The sequence below is a fragment of the Venturia canescens genome, chromosome 6 (assembly GCF_019457755.1).
Source record: "Venturia canescens isolate UGA chromosome 6, ASM1945775v1, whole genome shotgun sequence".
Taxonomy (NCBI): domain Eukaryota; kingdom Metazoa; phylum Arthropoda; class Insecta; order Hymenoptera; family Ichneumonidae; genus Venturia; species Venturia canescens.
Window position 1 is genome coordinate 11919235 of NC_057426.1, and position 14318 is coordinate 11933552.

General features: G+C 39.1%; 1 protein-coding gene across 1 annotated transcript in view; it reads right to left on the reverse strand.

Annotated features, from left to right (window-relative positions):
• LOC122412129 (limbic system-associated membrane protein-like) overlaps positions 1-14318 on the reverse strand; it is a 141744-nt gene that overhangs the window by 108523 nt on the left and 18903 nt on the right. The gene's annotated exons all lie outside the window — the stretch shown is intronic.

Consider the following 14318-nt stretch of genomic DNA (forward strand, 5'->3'; position numbering starts at 1 on the left):
TGATGGAAAGTACATAAAAATTTGTTTACCACTCGCTTTGATTTTGACTGGCTCAACGGGGATGACGCCTCACTTTTTTCACTGATCCTATCGATTTTTTTTCTCATATTATTCTGAAAATTACTTTAAGCAGTCAGACCTTTGCTCTGCGGAGAGTTGGAATTATTCATTAAAAGCTTGGAAAAGATGAATTGCAGAATAGAATAAAACACGTATTCAAACTCAATTAATTGAGAAGGAGCTTGTTGTAAAACCGACCAACGTCGTCGAAAGTCTACGCCTTGGTACATTTTATATCCCGATTATTACTTTGACAACGCGACTACCCTAAAACAAGGGGGTGGTTTCGTAAAATATAACGAAATATTCGAATCGAAGGAAGCATCATGAGAACGCACTACGTAAATGGGACTATTTTCCCGTTCATCAATTTCCTCAAATTCCCAGTAAAAAAAAAAAAACAACCCCCAATATGAATACCGATTATTGGGCTGAGAAGAGCGGATCTAAGATTCACATTCGTTGACTACAATCGTCATAATAATTTCTAACGAATGGTAACTCGTCACATTAGCTCAACGTCCCAAGCTCAGAGGACGATATTAGGTTTAATCATTCAATAAATTTCGATCGGTGTGGATTGTTGGCAAGGGTTGGGAATTGATAGGGAATGAGGTCCTGGGTGAACGGTGGACAGGATGAGTGAGCATGGCATGCGCCACGTAACGCAATGCTCTAATTTAAATTGACCATGGGTGAATACCTATTTATCCACCTTTACCGTTAATTATCTATTCACGTCGTGTCGCAGCGGTCCCAATCGACCTTCGAATTGCATTCCATCCAACTTCACGTTCAATAATGTGCATTTTGAATCTCCCCGATGGATTTACGGAAATTCATTCGCCGTCTTTTTTTCCACAAAATTAATGAAAACTCGTTGGGTTTGTTTGGGGCGTCGCCTCCATTAGATCCATTCAGGGCTTCGTGAATGTAGATCGAGAACGGTTTTTGAATTTAATTTCGAATCTGAAACGATTAAATATTACGGCTACCCCCGGATAATTATAATTAAGGGTATGAATCAACATTTTTTTATGATGTCTCCCGTGTTGGTGCTAGAAGTCATTCACACATTTTCACCCTCGTTGGATGACGTCCTCTGATTACGAATTGTACTTATTTTCCGCAAACGTAGCATTACTATTGGCGTTGTGGTGATAAAAAAAAAAAAAAAAAATAGAAAAAAAAATAAAAACAGAAAAAGAGCGAGAGAAAGAGCGTCAGCAATACGAGGCCTGGAGGGTTTACTTAACCCAGGGTTTCGAACCTTCCATCATCAGGTTTTTCTTTTCCTAATGTGACTCGTCCGAGAATTTTCTCTCGCACCGTCTCTTTTGAGTGAAAAAATACTCTGCCTCGTTCCGTTCCTTCACTTGGGCACATACTGTTCCACATTTCTTTACAACTCTTGCCTATTCATAGAGATCGTGTCATCGGGACAATTCTGAGCACTGCCCAGGGAGGCTATGACTTTTAACATAAATGTAGGTTCATTCAACGAGTTTCGTTGCTACTTTGCTGAAATTACTATTCCAAGTGGACAAAGCATGTCAAGATTGTAGAAATGAAAAAGAAGGAGTCATAAAAATGGTTAGCTTGCTATTCGTCTCTCCTTCCAGGAATCGAGAATGACTTTTCAACGAATTTGTTCATTTCTCAATTTACTGTGTACCAAAAAACCCTCGATAAGTCGGAAGTGATGAATTTATCGATAGAGTTTTCTTGGAAGAGAACATTTTTCCTCGGATACTTTTATTCTTGACGCGCGAGAAGAAATGTCGTTCCTTTATTCTTCCACTGTTCACGAATATTTTCGTTCATATATTTTCCATTCTTTTCTCCCGGGTTTGTTTTTATTGTTGTTGTATTTTGATTCAAAACAACGCAAGCATAGCTAAGTGGAAAGCTACACGAGTGCAATCAAATATCGATCGAACTGCGTTGTCACACATGTACCAAACCAACACACTTGCACCCACCCTCACACATGCAAACACACATACACGCACACCAAGTAGGTCACTCGAGAGTTTTATTCACGATCGTCTGAATCGGGAGAATACAGAAAGAGAGGTAAATCGTAAAAGAAATGAAAAAAAAAAAAAGAAAAACAAGTCGTGAATAAAAAAATTGATAGCTCTCTCCCTTAACGAGCGAGTACCTTGCTAACTTGAGAACCTGCAATTAATAAAACGTACTATATTCTTGACAATTAGAAAAAAAAAGAGGGCAATATAAGAGCGGAAATCAACATCGCAGAATTATTAATCAGGAAAACAATAACCGACGTGGAAACTTGCCAATTATTGTGTAATTTTTGTTTATTTTTCACTACACATACAGGTCATTCCACCTCAAATCGATATACTTCAAAACTCTCCTCTCATTATTTAACTCATATGTGTATGTTATGAATGGCCCATAAAAAGTAGATCTTTTGACTTTTCATCTCCCTTTCGTTAATCTCCGTTCGAATAATAACTTTTTCCACACTTGTTGCAAACAAAATTGAGAACCGAACATGACAAATCGTTCAATTTGTCAAAGTTTTTCTTATGAATTTTTTGAACGTACATATTGAACATTTTTTCCTAATCAAAAATATATTCAGACGAGCCAAGTAGAGAATAAAAATATTGCGATTCGGGATTAAATGTAAAAGTTGCGTTTCTGCTGGCAACGAATTTTCGATCGAAAAGATTTGTGTGCGAATTCACGCCTCAAAAACACGACTAGCGATTCCTGACATTGTAGAAAAGTGTATCCAGAAAAAAACACGACATCACAAAGGGTCGGGAAGCATCGCGTGACGCGGTAATAAAAAGGCGATAATGATCTTCCTGTCTCGAGTTCGGTGCACCACGCCAATTCGATCGTTACACACTCAGTTAGACTTATCGTCGTCTTGTCACTCTCACCTGATCATTCTGACAACACAACATAAAGAAGAAATTTTTATTGACAAAGGCAAACTACGATTGAGCTGATTTTTACGGTGATTTTAAAACATCGAACCAAACAGCTGTTTGATCACGTCAACTATAGCTGGACAATCGACTTGATTTTTCAGAAAATTTACGTCACGCTATCCAGAGATGCGGCAGCGTCTGGACGGCAAGTTTTCAAAAAACCAATTCCCAAAATCAGTCGTTGAATTCAGCAAGATCATTGAGCTACGGTTGAGCTGATTTTTCATTGAGATTGTGCAATTTTTTAAGGTAGATCATGCCCGTAGGATCGTATTGTATGAGTCTCTAAATTAGATCGATTTTTAATTCCTAATTAAAAATATTATCACCCTAAATTAATGTCAGAGTTATCAATTCGAAATTGTAAATACATTTATTCAACTTATTTTTTGGCGAATGAAATTACGAGCCATCGATTAAGAAACAAAATGCCGAAATAAGAAAATGTGAGGTTACGAGTGCTCATTACCAATTTCGTTCAATCTTTAACATAATATATTTTTATTACTAGTAAGACAATCGTCTCGAATTTTTTCCCAGACCTTCATTATATACTTCATTGTTATTGTGTACGTTTTTCATAAGCTTTGTTAAAAGCGTTCATTCATTATATGGATAAATAAACGATTTTTTGCACATAGTCTCTATAACCCTGTATATTTTTTACTTCATATTTAAGCATGTTAATAACCAATAAGAAGAATCCTTCAAAATTTGATATGAGTGTCAATCGACTGTCCACTGAAACTCTGTAAATTTCAAGACTTTCTTATTAATAAAATCGTGAACTACCTTGAACAAATATTTAGTACAAATCAGGATGACTGAAGACACTTCCCAATCCACTTTCATTTTACAGCCTAGAAAAATAGCCATACCTCCTTAAATTGATACTTTCGAGAGATTGTTGAAAATTTTGGTTAAATCAGTCGGCAATGAACTGTTTTTATAAACATGTCATGTGGTTCAAGTATTTTTGTTTCACGAGAAGGTTCAAGGCGTGTGAGGGGTAAGATTTGTGAAAGTGAGATTCGACTTTAAGGAATAAAATGGATTGTTTAGTTCACGAATACCGAGAGGGTGAAAGTGATGCTCGGCTCATAGATTTTTTTCTTTTTTTTATTCCTCGTGGCATTGGCCATATAAAAGGAAAGGGATGAGGGTGCAATAGAGTTTTCTACTGGACGTTGGTGATGGCGCTGGGTCGGTTCTCGATTCCGGATGAATATTTCATGCCGAGGAAGTACGCCGGCTTTCCTTTTATTGCAACGGTCCGCTCGCTCACGTCCTTCTTGTCTTTTTTCACTCCTGCTACCTCCTCCTCCTATTTTCATCCCACCTTTATCCGTGTCTATTCTATGCACATTCATAAATGATTTATTTTCGTTCGAGAGTTGAACAAATATCCGAAATCATTTTTTTTCTCGTGAAGGCATTGTAATTATTTTTCAGTCTTTTCTTCCTCTTTTAACCTTTTTTCGCAGATCCAGATGGAAGCTTCTTTTCTTTATCCGACGTTGAAGCTTCATTGGCTCACGTCAAATAGCTTGGCGATTTATTTTTTGAGAATGATAAAATTTGTAGAGAACCCTTTTCTCGGATCTTCCGATATTTCCGTATCATAAAAATCGCTTGTGCAAATAAATAACGAGTGAAGATTTGAAAAAGAAATTCGAAAAATCTTATCGAAACCAACAACTCCCATCATTTTGTATCGCTGGCGATTCAAAATTGCGGATCACTGCAGAGACGTCGCGGAGATCGTCAGATAAAAGATAACTCAACCCAAAAGTGAATTCAGCTGTGAATTTCACACGTCTTAAGTAAAACGGAATGAAAGAATTTCGTGCTTGAGGATTTTAGCCAGAATTAATATTCCATTTTCATCCGCTTGTTGTGCAGTGAATCCATTGAGCAAAGCCCTGAGAAAGTGTGAGGCTGGTGAAGAAAAACTTGTGTTATTGCGGTCTTTGAGAGCAAACATAACAAAAGGGAAGATGTCACAGGGGTGTGTATCCTGACAAAGAGAGAAAAAAGTTGTGTACGTAGGCGATATCATCCCTTGGCTCATGATGAAATAGGAAACGAGGCCAAACGGCGTTATCACAACGGGGGGTTATTTCACGGATTCATAAGGGGGGTGAGACAGGCAAAAGAGACATTCCGAGACAAAAGTAGACGGAGGCAGAGGTAGGGACTCGCGAGTCTCGAAACAAAAAGAAAATTCTTGATAATAGTCGAAGGGGATGAAACCACCCCGCTTTACGAATGGGAAAACATTTCACGTTGTGAAACACGACAATGGAGTTCCACGGTCTTGAATACCATTTTCGCCCGTCTTTTTCCACCCTCCCTGCGAAAAGCACCCCCCACTTTCTCAGCCTCCCCGCACCTCTCGGAGAAAGAACGTCGACGGTAATCGTTAGACTGCTCTCTTCGCTCGGCAACGTCTCGACAACGTTGTTCAAGCTCGCTCTCACATCCTGAACCACCCTCACCCTCCGCCTGCCAAGAAACAAGTGTAGTTCTCCTTCCGGAGTTCCTGCAACCCCCGAATCAAGCGGTGATCACGACAACGATAATTGAATGAACGTGGACGGACTGATAATGAGAATTAGGGAATCCTCTACTTCTGCTTTCTTCTTTTTTTCGGGGCTGAGTTTCCACCGCTACCGGCGGACCATCAGAGTCCGATTTGACTCCCCTGTTTGCAATGATAATCTGCAAATATCACCCTTCTCTGTGGACCATAATTTGGAACTGCTTCTCACGTGCTCCGGCGAGTGTCGCGGCACGTAATGCGGCACGTAACGTAATGTGAAAATCAAAAGTTTGACTTTCAGACGATTTCGAATTTTCAAAATCACTGAGAGCTTTTTTTTCTCAAAACCCCATTGCGAGGCTTTCCGAAAACGCGTTCTCGGGCTTGCGAGACAGTCTACGTGCCTCGTTTGAAAATCGCTCCCTCGTAAAAGCTTGTGATCCGGCACGAAGGGCCGATGGAAATCAATATTCCAAGGCTTTATTATAGACATTAGAGGTGACCGGGAACAGCCACATCCCTTTGGCTTTCACCTCGTGACGTGTCGAGAAATTTTTGTTATTCGTAACCGGCCATTTGCGCGGTTCCTCGAAGGTCCGTCGAGATATTAAAGGGCTTCGGGTTCTTTACTCCCAGTATCACCGGGGATAATTCCCCCTTTCCGGGAGCGTGTTCAACCTCCGTATTACGGCATGATTGGGGGGTGGCAAAAAATTTGCAATATACCGACGCGGCTCGCGGAGCACCTCCGTAACAGTGGAGTGTGCCATCGGTAAGCAATTCATATCAATCCAATATTGAAAGGATCGATTATTTTTCGAAGGCTACCACGAGAAACGGGGCTTCAAAAATTACAATTTCAAATCAACCTCGCCCACTTTATCTTTCTTTTTCATTTTTTCCCCCTACATTTGTCGTCTCTCCACTCAATTTTACATGGAAACAGATGGAAAGCTTTTTTTCAGGGTGTGAGCTTGTCGTTTTGGCGTCTTAAATATGCGCGGGTAAACAATATGTATCGTCATGGTTACTTGATCCTTAGAAATTACGATCCTCGGAGAGGGGGCATCGAAGGGTGATCGCGGCTAAATCTCACGCTCACGGTCTCTTCGCTCTGGGACGTCTACGAGGCTGGTTGGAACAGGATTCTCGGGAAAATTCAGAAATAGCCATCGTCCATTACGAGAGAATCAGTTTTCCTGTTCATCATCGAATCCGCACTCCAGTCCCAGGGCAAGAGCCACCGTGGGACTCGCAGAACGAATTACGAGATAAGTTATATTATATTCCCATTATTCTGTATTTTCACTTCGATTTATTTATATGAATGTTTTGAGTGTGTGAGATTTATGCCTTATATTTTTACGTCGAGCGATCAATATTCATTAGATTTTTATGAGGAGCGATCATGTTGTGCATACGCTGAACGAATTGTACGATGAAATGTGTGACGATCCGATGTGTATTATTGTATGGAGATTGTGAATTGAGATTTTGACTGTGGTAAATAATACAGCTATTCGAAACAATAACTAAATGTTACAAGGGACGCAAGGGATTATAAAAAATGGAGGTGGAAAATTATTTTTAATATATTTCTAGCCTAATTTTGAGCAATGAGCAGAAACATACGGTTATTAACGAACGAAAAGCTTTTAAGACTTATAAACTAATAATACCCATGCTTTGTAAATGAATAGTGCGACAATACATTCACAAATTATGAGCTTGATTTAATGCGAACATTTATAAATCGTAATCCGGTAGAAAGACTTTTCGTAGTTATTAAATTCCCATTATGATGTTCACTTTTTCGAGTGTTTTTCTACGTAAGCCTCCAACCAACGTAACTTTAATAATCCGGCTGATTTAAATGAGTTCTGTATTATCGTTGTGCTGTGCATACTAGAATCTGGTTTTTAAGAAATGAGTAAACAAAAAAATAATTAAAGGAACACACCGATACATTACGAGAATGTAATTCGAGGCTCCAGCCCAAACGGTGAAATTGTCCATGGTGCAGCAGACCCTGATCCATGTTCCGGGTCAGTTTAATACGCGCCAAAATCCCTCAGATAATCAAATCCTCACAAAAAGTTACGCAAATGAATCGTACAAAAAAACCAATCTTTACAATGATGCGGACTCAGTTTTTACATAAAAGCTGTAGTGAGTTTTCAGAAGTTTTTCTTTAAGGGATCTACCCTAATCAGACGTGCAAAAAAAAGACCATTTTCACGAATTTTTTGACCAATATAAATTGTAAATATGGATATAAAAAGTGTAAGGCCTAAAAAATGCACTCTTAAAATAAACAAAAAATATTTATTTTACTCAGTTGTTGTACAGAAAAGCGGGAGAGAAGGCAGGTCCAAAAAAGTCGGGTGTGCGCTGTTAATAAAATCTCTGGAATGGATGATCGGAGAAAAAAAATTGGTTTCAGATTCAATAGGTAAACGGCTAAGCGCATATTTTCATCGTTTTTTGCAAAAAAAAATAGTTCCACTCAAAACTTCAAAATTCGTATGATATGCGCTAAAACTACAGTCATTAAGAATATGTAGTAAAATTTCGGTAAGGGTCGGTTGAATAGTTTTGGAAATTTTATCAACGAGCCGTCCAAAAACGTAATTTTTAGAAAAACGCGTTTAAAGACAGGTACGCGGTACCGCACTTCACGGTGCGTACTAGCGCGCTTAGACAATCAAGTAAACGCGGTCGCTCAAAAGCACACACTTAGACTGCTCAGATCTTTATAAAATTTTAGTATCATACTTTGAAATATGCATACTTTCGAAAAGTGGGATAAAAAGAAAATCGATTTTTTGTAAATTTTAATTAGGGTAGACCCTTCAACAAATTCAGCCTCATTAACCCTCGAAAATTTAGTGAAAAACCTTCTTTTTGGCATGTCTTTAAAACTTTAGTCCTTTTTTAAAGTTTTTTTGTCATTCAATACATGCACTGAATGACCTGTCGTACAGTATCGTCAGCTCTGTTATTGCAGAACACAAACGATGGTATGAAAAATTAAATTCCATAATCGCATACAGCGGACGTTCCACGTCAGAGACAAGGTCGGGATCATTTTTTATTCTGTTGTAAATGTTAAGTTCAAAGAGATATATTGCTGGGTTAAGGGTCAAAGAGAACGTAAACGGCTTTACAGTATTCATATATAATCCGCAAACATTGTTGGATACTTGAAAAGATTTCAAGCGAAAAAGAATATTTGAGTTGAAGAATTCGGGGAATAAATCTGCTGAATTTACACGATTTATGATTCATATCCAAGAACTACGAAACAGTTCTGTTTTCTGGGATATTTGCACAAAGCCGGAATAAGGAAAAATTACTTTAAAATGAATACTGTCCGATGAAATTGTTTCCTACGTTATGCTGACTTCATGTATTGAACAATGGTAAATATGAAATATGGATTGAAGCAGATAAAATTTCTCGACTTTTTATGCTTGCTTAGTACACTTTTCGCCAGATCCATTCTTTTCAAGATCGGCCTGGAGAGTCGCCAACGAATATAAACTCTTTCTAGCTCTATTTTCGAAAGAACATCATGAAAAAAAAAGAGAAAAAAGTGATGAAATAAATACAATTTTACTATCAGAAGTAATGTGAAATGATTTTTTGTCGCAAAATATGATTCAAAATGTGAACACTATTGTAATAAGCGTATCAAATTATTCGTTTCGATTTCCTGGTTTTTAAATGAGATTTCGAGCGATTCGTTTTTCACTTCGGATCGAGCTTTTTGGTGAGTTTCGTTTACGATTTTTGAAATCTCATGACATAATCGGAAGCTGTAAGGAAAAAAATTTCAGATTCTTTAATTGAATGTTTTGTTCGTGAGAGAGCCGTTTGAAAATTCTATGAAATCATATTCGCGTATATGAGAGTGCGGCAAGGCTCGCGTTTTTCACTTCGGATCGAGCTTTTTCGTGAGTTTCGTTTACGATTTTTGAAATCCCATGACATAATCGGAAGCTGTAAGGAAAAAAATTTCAGATTCTTTAATTGAATGTTTTGTTCGTGAGAGCCGTTTGAAAATTCTATGAAACCATATTCGCGTATATAAGAGTGCGGCAAGGCTCGCGCTGGCTTTTCTTTTACGCGCTAGCTTTTTCTTTTAATACTTGGTGTCGAGCCGCTACCGCGATATCATTAAGAATTGCGTCGTAATAAGAACTCCTGACGAAAGTACTTTCTTAAGCAAACAGTATGGAAACTAAGAGTCGCCAGAGGTCATTTTGCACACGGAGTCAAACAAGAGGTTAATGATAATGGGAATTCACGTTTGCAATACCAGGTTTGGAATATTGGCTCAACCATAATAGACGTTTTCAAAGGGAACCAGAAAGTGGTTGCCATTTCTGTCTCTCTGAAAGAAACTGAACTCGCATATGTTGGCACTTAGCCAAAGTGACCTTTGACCCCCGTGAACAGTACACACTGCCTGGTGGCATTAGACAAAAAAATATTGGCTAGACACGACCCATTGACACACTTAGAAGAAGTTTGTTTTAACCATTCTCAAAAAACACTCCCAAATTGGAGGATACCGTTTTCGGAATTTTTAACAAAATTTATTTCGTAGAATATATCCAATTCGCAAACGTCGACTCTGGAAAGAAAAACCTTTCATTCCTTGGGGATCCGAGACATCAACGTGATGCCCTTCCCCGAAGGATCTTGTTAGCAGTAACGATCACCTCAACGAGGACCTTCGATGGCTATTGTTGGAACGAATATTGAATTTTGTCGCGAACGTTACGGATTTTCATCCTGATAAAAATTCCAGAACAGTGTGTTATGATGATATGCCAACCAAGAAATTAGCATTTTTATGCAATTATTTTTGAATGATTTCAAATGACGAACATAACAAAAATAACTTTCAGGGACAAACATATGTCTGTTTTAATGAGTTTGAAAAAGAATCTCAAGCTAATGCCGAGTGAAAATTTAAAAAGTTGGCCAGGGGAACGAAAAGAAGAAAAAACTTGGAGACGGTGAAGATGAAACATAAGAATTCATCGTTTTTTCTCTTTTCAAAATGCAGAAATGCAGTATCGTTTTGATCACGAACATTTAATAAATAGCCAAATTCTTGAATTTTCTTCAATATCGAATGGGGAAATTGAAAAATTTCCTGTCTGCGTATGACAACAAGGAAAACCACATCTCATTCGTAAACCCAAACAGACGTGTGTTTCCTCCTCTACATCTCATAGAAAATGAAAACAGCAATATGATTCCAAAAAAATGCACACAAGTCAAACGACAGATACGACAGCGAGTAGCGCAAAGTTTCTTTCTGCGAAATATATTTTTGTAGATTCTCGAACTTTGTTCAAACCATTAGCAGATACTTATTTACAGCTGGAAGATTCATTCGCGCGAAAACACTTGGACAAACTCATTCGTGATCCACACTATATTTTAACGATTTCTTAGGTGTAACCTCAAGTTTCGACATGTGTCAGTTCGTGTCTGCCGCTTATTACATTCTGTTGTTATAGAGAAGGTTAGAAAAAAAATTCATGATTTTTTTCAGACTCTAATTTGTACACTAGAATAATAAGCACCTCTGAAATTTTTTTTTCCAATATTTTTATAAAAATTCATTTATAAAAATACATTTATAATTCTGGAGTTCAACGCTCCGTTTTCGAGATCTGAGGAAAAAAATTCAAATATTCGTGATTATGATGTGAAACGTTTTGAGCTACCACCCGTGGCATGATTTCCTCTTTGTTCAGGCGCTGTGACCGTTGCCAACATTCTGAAAAATTCGAGACCCACCCATCGAAGTGCATAATACTTGAAAATAGCGGTTTTCTCGAATTTGCCGGAATTTTTTCAACTTTAATCGCTCGTATAGAACAGAAAAAATTATGCTCGAACCTTACGAATGATCAAGTGAAATATTTTACCTGAAATCTCGGAAGCTTGTTTTTCTTCCCTTTGCAAGTGTAGACATTTCCACTCGACAATAATAACGAAATTAATTGTCAACGATACGGGCGATTTCGTTGCTATTCGTCGACGCCGAGACGATTCGTGCAAGATTTTTTTTCCAACCAAAGATTTTCAGTTGAAAATCGGATTCTACAGCTTCCACTATTTGTCCAGGCAACAAGTATAATGTCATTTAGCAATAATCCCTTGAACCACGTCAATGATTGCAACAATCATAATGCTAGGCTTTGATGGGCACCAAACAACTTCGAAAATAAACATCCAAGCCACGTCACGTTTCCGTTTCAGTAGTTCAATAGTCTTATCACGTTATTGATAATGCTCCATTGATGAAGACATGTGCTTGCATGGTTTAAGCTTCGAAAAGGGAGGGAGCGAAGCATTAATAGGCTTAAGGGATAATCAGAATTACAAGGTATCCTTCAACGTATAATCGTATAATGTGAAACAATAGACTAGGCTCTTTATGGGACGAAGTAACGTAAGAGCCGGAAACTGAACACAAATGAGACAAGAACAGCGAGTGTGAACGTGGGAGGAGGGGCGAGGTGAAGGAGACAAATAACTGAAAATTACTCGAGTATCTTTGTTGTAATAATGAAACAGTCGAACGGCTATGCCGGAGGCAATAATAATAATCTTACAAGAGCTTGAACAGCAACGGAATGGATTGAAATAAAACAATCTTTGCTAGTACACGATGCATCGATCCTCGTTCCTGAAGTAAAAAGTTTTTTACTGGCGTTCGTGAATACTAAAATATGCACCACAATTGTCAATGGCAACGAAACCGAACCATAAAATCAAAATTGACTTTTTTTTATTATGTCATAACGAAATTTCAGTGACTCTGTGCGATACAAAATGTGGTTTGATAGAAAAGAAAACTCCCAATGTCTCGAAAGTGTTCAAAAAGCTTGGTCAAACTCCGTTGACTCTTTACGTTGTCCATTACGAACAGCATCAATTAACAGAAGAATGGCAAAACTATCAAAGTTTCATTTGCGGATCTAGACACCTTTGTAGATTGACAGAGATTTCCATTTCCTGAAAATAGTTCACTTCATCATCGTTCTTTTTCGGAGAAAATTGTTTCTCATTTTTGTCATTCCACAAATATTTCCAGAATTCCACCGTCACTGTCTACGCTTCACAGGGACAAAGAAATCTCTGCAAGATTAGAGAATTGGAGTGAAAAATGCCTCAGGACGCATCGCGTCGTCAATTTTAGATTTTTCGGTTCCCGAAGTATTGTCGACACCGGAGCCCGGCTGACGGAACGTTACCGTAGCTCGGAGTGACGATATTCGTCCTCGACAAGCACTTGCCCCTTTCCCGTTCTCCTCCTCCCCCATGATGCATATCTCTTCCTCAACTCGATCACCGCCGGCGAAGGGCTTGAGGAATAGTCGACGATCGGTTGCCACTTCCGTTTGGATCATCACCTCTGACCCAGCTGATCCGCGCTCTGACAAATACATTTCCTGTCAACTGGCCGTTAATCACGATAAGCGGGTCGTCTACCCAGCATTTCAAGCGCCAGCTCCTACCCCAACTCCGCCATCAACGAGCCTCACCCTTTCTTCGCTTCCCCCAATTTCTCCTGGTGATCCTTCGACACCATGAGCCATTGCACATCTCCTGGAAGGATTACAAAAAATGTTGAATTTCCGACAGGAAATCATTACGATTACCCGTTTCCCTGATTTTTTATTTATGGCCATCTGGAATGTTTCGTTGTACTAATTTATCTTGTATACGACGACGAACTCTGACAAGTCCCTTCTCCTTCGACTCGTCGCAGCGTCTTTTCGAAATTTCTATTCGGATTTTCATAGTTTTCCGAATCCTTCTCCGAAGGATGAGCGTAAAGTAAAATTCTATTTGCACTTTATCACTCCGAAGATGTACAACGCGATACGATTTTCCATCAACTACAAAGCCATTTCAACCAGGCCAACTTCCCTCATTCCATTCCGAATGCTCTCCTCCTGGGTTGTTCATTCTTGTCAGCGTGGATGTTACCGTGAACTAGTTATGGCTGCTCGTCTTTATTCCAGTCACAAGTGACTTTCCTCGTGCACCAATGAACCGAGGGGCTGTAACTCATATTCCTAAAGGTACCATAGCCATTTGGCATCGGACCCGACTGCGTCTCGGATCGAACGAAATAGTGGATTAGTAGGAAATTCATTATGCTGCCGGGGCGCTGGGATCTCAGGGTCGTTGCAGCATTCAAGGTCAGCGACGGTCATTCGGGATCGTTTCTACTGCGAAACCTGTTGGTGCCTCGACGGGGGAGCTTCGCAAATCTCTAGAGACACGTCAAAAAAGAGCCCTCGTGCCAAAACTCCCTTGTCATTTTCCCACTCGTCTTCCAACCTCACAACCTCACAGTTCGTGTGAAATGGCACCCCCTATGATTCGGGGATATACGAAGAGAGATAATAGGAGTTTAACCGGCTGTTTGGTCTCCGGTACATCCAGACCCGAGAGAATTATCGCGGCCTCCCACTTTGTCGCAACTTTTGAAACTTCGTTAAGCACATCGACCTCCTGCTCGCAAAGCCACGCACATCTTGTGTCGACACAAAGTTACTTACATTCTTTTTTTCGTTTTTGTTTTCCATTCATTTTGATTTTGTTTTTTAGTTTTTGTCCTCTTCACGAATCCTCGAACGTCCACTGCAGTCAAGAACTCGAACAATCTGTCTTTGATTTTCTTGCACAAGTCAATCTGCAGATTC